This window comes from Xenopus laevis, chromosome 7L (assembly GCF_017654675.1).
Source record: "Xenopus laevis strain J_2021 chromosome 7L, Xenopus_laevis_v10.1, whole genome shotgun sequence".
NCBI classification, from domain to species: domain Eukaryota; kingdom Metazoa; phylum Chordata; class Amphibia; order Anura; family Pipidae; genus Xenopus; species Xenopus laevis.
In genome coordinates, this window is record NC_054383.1 from 31,252,860 (window position 1) to 31,262,357 (window position 9,498).

Here is a 9,498-nt window from a genome sequence, read left to right on the forward strand (position 1 = left end):
GGTGGATCTCACAAACTGCTTAATGGGATACTATCATGGGGAAACATTTTTTTTATTCAAAACGCATCAGTTAATAGTGCTGCTCTGCACTGAAATCTATTTCTCAAAAAGCAGATACATTTTTTTATATTTAATTTTGAAATGTGACATGGGGCTAGACATATTGTCAGTTTCCCAGCTGTCCCCAGTCATGTGACTTGTGCTCTGATAAACTTCATTCACTCTTTACTGCTGTACTGCAAGTTGGAGTGATATCACCCCCCCCCCCCAGCAGCCTAACAACAGAACAATGGGAAGGTAACCAGATAGCAGCTCCCTAACACGAGATAACAGCTGCCTGGTAGATCGAAGAACAGCACTCAATGGTAAAATCCAGGTCCCACTGAGACACATTCAGTTACATTGAGTAGGAGAAACAACAGCCTGCCAGAAAGCAGTTCCAAAGCCATCTCTTTCTGAAAGCACATGACCAGGCAAAATGATCTGAGATGACGCCTACACACCAATATTATAACTAAAATACACTTGCTGGTTCAGGAATGAAATTTTATATTGAAGAGGGAATTATTTGTATCCACTATTTTGGATTCGGCCAAACCCCCGAATCCTTCACAAAAGATTTAGCCGAATACCAAACTGAATCCTAATTTGCATATGCAAATTAGGGGTGGGAAGGGGGAACTATTTTTTACTTCCTTATTTTATTTGATTTCCCTCCCTGTCCCTAATTTGCATATGCAAATTAGGATTTCGGTTCGGCCGGGCAGAAGGATTCTGCCGAATCAAGCTGAAAAAGGCCAAATCCTGGATTCGGTGTATTCCTAATTATTTGCAGTGTAAGTGTAATTTTGAAATAAAAACTACATAATAAAATCATGACAGAATCCCTTTAACTAGACCTTTGATGGCCAATTTATCCTACACAGGGATAGATTATTGTCCGTGAGCCTGTGCCAGATTGTACAACTGCAATCCAAATTATTGTAAGCAGCAGCAGCAGATCCTGCATCTCTTCAGGACTGGGCAAATATCTGCACAAATCCTAATTACCAGCCGGTAATGGAACCCCCCCCCCCCCCACACACACACACACGTATTTTTTCCCTAGTATGGAAGCACAATGCAGAGTTCACTATAAGAAAGTTTTTATTTTGAAATATATAAATATAGATAAATCGGAAGTGCCAATATACAAATATACACGTGTATAAATATTTAAAAAGTATATATTTTCAGTATAAAAATATATATTTAAAAATCTTGAACACATGCACCCTTAATACAGCTTGAATAGAACTGAGTAAATATCATTCCTGCTGTAAATCACAAACTTTTTTTTTTTTTTGCATCCCAACAAATGTTTTCCAGAAATGTGTATGTGATATAAATATATATATATATATATATAATGGCAGTGGCTTATACCAATATGCTTCTCTGTTCAGTGAGCACATGTAAATCACCAATTTATTGTACAATGTAGCACAAGGAGCCTCTTATCAACTCTCTTATCAATCACTGTTTATAATAGAGCTTTCCATTTATGTTGACTTTTTTTATTTACAGCTTTGTGGAATTCGATGAAACTTAAAATAAATAAAGGCACTTTTTAAATAAAAGGGGTTATGGTACTTTTTTTTATTTAGGCAGGATATACCAGATTGGAAGTACTGAAAAGGGGGATAGTAAAACTTGGGTAGGGTTAGGGCAAGGCCAAACATGGCATTTTTAAAAAAAGCTCCGTCCGGCGTAAATACGCGACTGTCAACATGCATTTTTCAGCACATAGGTTTCTTTTTTAAAAACGCAATGTAAAAACGCCTTGCCCTAAAGGTGATTGAGATTGCGTTTAGGAATGATGGGTGTATTGGGGGTGCAAAATAAAGTTCTTCAATCTTGCTGGGAGATTTGGGTTTCATTTAATAGTTACATTACAATTTGATTTGTCAGATACCCCAAGTAACCAGTCAGCTGCTAGATTTGACCCTGGTGCATAATCTGCACACACTTTTACCCTCCGTTCACCATCATTTCATTTTGTGCTGCCATGTCTCAGGCCACACCAGGTGTACAGGGCCTACATGCAGTCTCCCCTACCCTGAACCCCCAGTAGTTACACCATTGATTTTACTGGTCAGGAGCATTCAGAATGAGAGCAAACATTTCTTAGGGTGATGTGGGTAATTGGATAAAGGTACACTGAATTAATAACCCATATTGCCTATCGGCCAATGAAATCATTTATCAGCTTTGCAAATGGCCAATATAAAAACCTGTCTGCACCATCTGCTTTGGAAGTTGCCTTTGGCTGGAAAGTTGGTCTTGGACTGGATTATCAAATTAAAAGACACATGGGAAGGGTACATGGGCTTTTCCTGCTGGTCTATCACCCTACAACTAGGCCCGGATTTGTGGAGAGGCCGCTAAGGCCCGGGCCTAGGGCAGCAGGATTTTAGGGGGAGGCATGCTGCCCAATCACTCCCACATTGGTTCAGAAACACTGGGGATGCGCAAGAGATACGATTGTTTTTTAAATTTCCCGTGTGCCAATCCCATTGCTCTGGTCCAGATTATGAAAATTTGAGCAAATAGAAGGGAGGGGACAGGAGTGATGAACGGTACTGGGCCTAGGGGCGCCAGCTATGTAAATCCGGCCCTGCCTACAACATTGATTAGTTGCAAAAAAATATAGTGCAAGCCCCTTGTTAGATGCAGTTGCTTAGGATTGCCCCTAAGGGTAGGACTACAGGGACGTTTTTGGCGTGAACCGACGCACTGCGACGAAATGCCTGCGACAAATCGCATGTGACGGAAATAAGGTAAGAGATAGAAGTGTTGGATGAAGTCGCATGGTTGATCCGACGCGACACAACTGTCGGATGCAGACGCTGCATCTGCATCCGACAGTCGTGTTGCGTCGGATCAACACTGAGACTTCATGCAACATTTCTATCTCTTACCTTATTTCCGTTTGTCGCAGCGCGTCAGATCAATTTGAAAACGTCCATGTAATCCTACCCTAAAACTCATGCTATCATGTTCTGCAACCAATCAATGCTGTAGGACAGAAGCCTACCAGAAAAATCCTGGGTGCCCTTCCCATGAGTGTTACTGGATAGAAATTGGAATGGAGGAGCCAGGGATAGTAGATCACCCAGGAGTAGTAGATAACTTTTCACTGCACTAATAAAGGAAGGAATAAACCTACCGACACCTCAGGGCAGATTTATCAAGGGTCGAATTTCTAATTTGAAAAACGTTGAAATTCGAATTCTATAAGACCAAATTAAATCAAAGGTTTTTTTGGGCGAATAGGTTCGTTTTCGATCAAATAGGTCCGAATTCGAATCTTACAATTTGAAGTTTTTCCCAAAAAAAACTTTGATTTTTCAAAGTCCACCAATTGACTCCAAATAGGTTCTAGGAGGTCCCCCATAGGGTAAAACAGCAATTCAACAGGTTTTAGGTCAAGCTTGATAAAGGGCCTGGCAGGCTCGAAACGTTGCCTTTTTGCATATGGGCTTAATAAATTTTCATCTTTGAACACTATTGCAACCTGATTCAGTGTGCTGCTGGCATTTTGCAGATTCTGAACTGTTACAATTTGCTCCATTAGTTGATACATTTCTCAGCTGCATCTGTAGATTATTAGTAACTATTGTATCAATTATATCAGCTGCCTTTAAAGGGGTTGTTCACCTTTGACAAATCGCCTCTTCTTCGTGCGGCTAATCTTCCCGAAAAGCCTTCCCGCCAACTAGAATCTAAACTGAAGGCTGAATGGCACTTGGATCGTTTCATTTTCAAAGTCGCCCAAAGTTTTCTCGTGAGGCAACTTCGGGTGACTTCGGAACATGAATTGCTCGGGGAGATTAGTCCCCCGAAGAAGAGGCGATTTGTCGCCAGGCGACTAAATCTCCCCGAATCTTAGCATGTGCCCTTACCCTTAAGGTGAACATCCCCTTTAATGAAACTGAGGGATTCTGATCAGCGGGGACAAAGATAAGAAATGTTTCTACTATAGAACAATTTAGATCAGTTCCCCCCTGGAGCTGCTTTAGAAAGAAATAAGGTGAAAAATGAAACTTTCCACTTCAATATTGGACAAACTAAATGGGCAAGTAAACGTTAAGGTTTGCACGTAAATTGGAATTTGCACTTGCTACAACAAAATATGATGGTTGTGCAGTTGACCTATAACCCATAAATATTATAAAATATAAGCCAAAGTAGTTCCAGAGCCAAATTATACACACATACTCAACTGCACTCAACAGCATGTGTTCATTACATTAACTGCTTTAGCATTGCTTGTTCATTCTAGCAACGATTACAATTGGAAAGCTTAGTTCGAAGATCTATATTGCATGTTATTGCATCTGAGAAGCCGAGAATGGGTTCAAACACATAGATTTAACATTCTAGCCAATGTTCTTTATACAGTATCTGGATGTTGAATCCAGGATTCGGCCTTTTTCAACAGGATTTGCATGTTCAAATTATGGGCGGGAAGGAAAATCGTGTGACTTTTTGTCACAAAACAAGGAAGTAAAAAATGTTTTCCCTTCCCACCTCTAATATATATGTTGCATATGCAAGTTCAGTTCGGTATTCGGCCGAATCATTCGCAAAGGATTCAGGGGTTTGGCCGAATCCAAAATAGTGCATTCCTAGTGGAAACAGATATAGATTGTTTGCAAATATAAAGACATATATATGCCTGTGTGCTCAAAAGTAGACATGTTATTAGGACTCCTGTTTATGTGCAGTTATGGTTAAGTCCCGTGTAGTTGAACATGCCTATCTGGTTAACAATATGGTTCCATGTTCCAGGAGTCTTAAAGGGGTGGTTCATCTTAAATTTAAATATTAGTATGTTGCAGAATGGCCAATTCTAAGCAACTTTTTAACTGGCCTTCTTTTTTTTCCTTTTTCCAGTCTTTGAATTATTTGCCTTTTTCTTCTGAATATTTCCAGCTTTCAAATGGTGGTCACTGAACCCTCCTAAAAATGAAATGCTAATTCTACACATTTATTATTATTGCTACTTATTATTACTTATGTTTCCATTCAGACACTCTACTCTTCATATTCCAGTCTCTTATTCAAAGCGATGCATGGTTGCTAGGCTAATTTGAATCCTAGCAACCATATTGCCAAAACTGCAAACTGGAGAGTGGATGAATAAAGCGAAATAAGTGAAAAACCACAAATAATGAAAAATAAAAAAACAATTGTGATTCGTTTTATACTATCACTCTTTACATCATACTAAAAGTTAAATTAAGGTTTGCAACCTCTTTAAGTGCCTCCAGTCGTGATTTCAGTTCTGCTCTCATCAACAGGACCCTCTCTGCCATGGCCTTTACATTATCTCTCCTTAATAGACACAATAGAGAGAAATGATTTTACCTTACAGCTGTGGATCATTAAGAGGAAAATCCTCTTGTTTAATATGAAACATGAATGTGAACATTTAATATATATATATATATATATATATATATACGGGAGGGATAATGCAGCCCTAGGTAAACACACAAGGCCCAAAGCTGAGAGCTTTAATACAGGTTAAAGAACTCTGAGGGTACTGCTAATATCCTCATACATAACACCAGGGGCATAACTACAGAGGAAGCAGACCCTGCTGCTACAGGGGGCCCAGGAGGTAAAGGGGCCCGTAAGGCCCAAATTCATATACAATTTCAATAAATATTGATAAAACAGGTCAACCTCTAGACATTTTGGGGGCCTGGAAAAATAATTTGCTGTGGGGCCCAATAACATCCAGTTATGCCACTGTGTAACACCATGTTTTATGAGGCATAAGATCTGATTTAGGGATGTTCTGTGTCAATGAAGGTGCGTTGAAATAGGACTGCGGGGCCCATATTCACTAGATTTTTACATATAAAGGTATCAGAGGGTTTTACAGGAGTCTGCAAGACTGGCAATTTAGAGCAAGTGCAAATAATCAGTGAACTAAAGCCTTCATACCTCCCAACTGTCCCTTTTTTAGAGGGACAGTCCCTCTTTTGACAGCTCACCCTGCAGTCCCTCGTTTGTACTGGAAAGTCCTGTTTTTCTCTGCACTGAACAGCCAGAAAAAGAAACAAAGTTTCTAACTTAATTGGCTTTTGGCAGAACGGCCACAGCAGAAGATAAGATACTTTTGTAACAATTTCTAGATAAGTAATTGTAACAATATAAGGGAACAGGTCCCTTGGGAAATGTTAGACTTACAGCTTAAATATGTTTTCAAACTTTCATAACCTGCCAAATTTTGTAAAAGGAACATTGTAATTAGGAGGTGTGGCCATAAAAATGGGCGTGGTCAAAACATTTTCGCCGCGCTACGCGTGGCAACTTTTTTGTACCACTTTTTATCTCCAAAATGTTGGGGGATATGTTACATTTGTCAATATTCCCACCAGCCACGGCTAGTGCCAATATTACAAATTTATCCGCAATGTACATTTCTAATGCTCTATCCTCTTAGCCAGTGGTTCCCAACCAGTAGCTCGTGAGCAACATGTTGCTCTCCAACCTCTTGGATGTTGCTCCCAATGGCCTCAAAGTATTTTTTTGAATTCTAGGCTTGGAGGCAATTTGCGGTTTCATAAATACCAGGTGCATCAGGTGCACTACCAAACAGAGCCTCAATGTAGGTTGACAATCCACATAGGGACTGCCAAATGGCCAATCACAGCACTTATTTGGCACCCCAAGAACATTTCTTATGCTAGTGTTGCTCCCCAACTCCTTTTACTTCTGAATGTTGCTCACAGGTTCAAAAGGTTGGGGATCCCTGCTCTTAGCCTACTCAGCTACATCACTGATTTGCCCCAATCCCATCACAGTCCGTTTATCTACTATTAGACCCCTCCCACCACCTGCCATATCCCCCACCTATTATGGCCCTGACCCCTTATATCAATGACCCCTGTAAATTACATCCCAGACAGTTGGGGTTTTTTTAAAGATGGCGAGGTCCTATTCTTGGAATTTTGTTGTCAGGGGGATTAATAGCTTGGTTGGTTAAAATGCTTGGAATCACTCCCCACTGATTTCAATGGCAATCACCAGGGTGAGGAGATTGTTTCTCAGGCAAGCACAGAAGTATGAGCATTGGGTTACAAGGGAGAAAGCCCTAAGTTAGGGAGTGGCAGTACAACAGAAAGTAGTACTAGCTCTTGAGTACAACTACTTAGTATATGCCCATAATCTTACCATTCATCAAATAGTTCAGGAGTGATGAGTGTGGTTGCAACATACAAGCAGGGTTGCCAGGTTGGCAAATTGGGCTACAAAATTAAAGCACAGGCTGGTTTTCAAAGTACAAACTAGCCAAAGTACAGATTTGGGCTACTTTTTGTACTTTGGAAACCAGCCTTAGTTTTTTTTCTTGCCCTAATGTGCCAATCCTGTGTCTCCCAATGCATGTTGGGTAGTTTTGGTTTAACAATTTTTTACAACTGCAAAGTTTAATGTAATACTACAATACCCAGTATGCAATGGAATTGACTTGTGGGAGTTACCAGATGTTGGGCTCTGTATCCCAGTCTCCCATCACTCTTAAAGGGATCCTGTCATCAGGATGACTTGGGGCAGCTGAGAAATTGACAATATGTCTAGCCCCATGTCAGATTTCAAAATTGAATATAAAAAAATCTGTTTGCTCTTTTGAGAAATGGATTTCAGTGCAGACTTCTGCTGGATCAGCACTATTAACTGATTCATTTTGACAGTATCCCTTTAAGCATTTTTGCATTTTCCTGTGACTTTTCTCATTTTCAGACAATTTTGGGCCAAAAATCTGCTGACCACCAAAATGTCTATAGGTTGAGCTGTTTTACCAATATTTTATTTAAAGAAATTGTATATGTATTAGGGACCCCTATAACTCCTGGCCCCCCTCTGTAGTTACGCCCCTGGTGGTGGTCAAATCTGTACCATTTTAACTTCATGGAACAATTTGCCAATATCTAAAAATTTGAAAAAGGCATTTTTTTATATAAATATATTTATTTAATTTTTAGACTTTGTTCACTGCACATATTGTGCTATTTTTGGGCTACATTTGAAGTGACTCTTGGCTAGTTTTGGGCTGGTTTTGTAGTTGACTTTGGTTGGTTTTGAAAATTAGACCTGGCAACCCTGCATATAAGCTACTTGTGATTGAGGATTTGCACAGGTTGTACAGACAATCTTCTCCATGTGAGAGAGGGCACGTGCTACATTATCACCATTTTTCTCTACAACAGGTTTCCTACTCTCTCTCATCTAATGGAGAGAGACAGTGAACTTTTTTCTATTGTGCAGATACAGTGACTTGCGTGGGACTGAACTGTACGACTACAACTGTAAAGAAGATATTCCACTGGATTACACAGGAATAACCCAGAGTTGGCAAACAACTAAAGTCCAAAACTTAGTGGATCTACGGTCTAATATCACTTGCACTGAATTTTAATTGCAATGATTTAAAATAATGCTGCAATAATTCTAGACTGATAGGCCTATAATTTGGATTCATAATAGTCACATGAAAGTGCTGGGACATACCGTACAGATTGTGCCAGTGCACAGCCATTTTAGCAAAGGGGCTAAATGCTGACCTAATTTCTGCAACCTTTAGAAAAGGGTCTCCGACAACTGTAAATTCTTTTAATACACATCAATATTATTTTTAGTTGTTTATTAAACACATTAGTTTACTATGTTTAGGGTAATGCGAGAAATCTTCAGGTGACTTCAGAAAGTGTATTTATTTAATCAGGGCCACCATCAGGGGGTACTGCTGTACCAGGCCTGAAGGGGCCTAGCTGTGCTGTACTTTTAGAAATAGCTGGGCCCCCCTTGACAGTGCCGAAGCCGTGCCGCCTCTCCTGAAGTCCCAAACAGCCGAAATGCGGAAGTGCCGAACCCGCAAAAAGACCTGAAGTCACGAAAACAGCCGAAGTCATGAAGCTGCGAAACTGATCACATTTATCACTGCATTTGCAAATCAGGGTGACATATGCTCCTACTTCCCTTCATTACATCAGCTATGTTTTTCCACCTATCAGGGGTGGGATCTGTTCCAGTGGGATTGTGCGCACATGCATGCAGTACAAAGATAGAGAAAGAGAACTTGGAGACATTCTATTGGAAATCAGTTATACCGTAAATACATGTTGAATATGTGAATATAAAAAGGGCAATTCAGCAAAACTATTATTTGAGTTCTCTAACAAAAATCAGTAATATACATAAATACTCCACTCATCACTCATTTTAGTAACCAGTTTGCCTTATTTCATATATATATATATATATATATATATATATGTTTAACACTACAGATGTCAGTAAGTAAGCTGTGGGTCCAAGTTGATGCAGCGCCTCTCACCTTCAAGTCCTCTGATGCTCATACATGTATGAAGTACTGTCCAGTCCAGTTGGCATCCAATGGCATTGTAGGACATTCTCCTCTCAGATATTCTGGATGGCAGAACC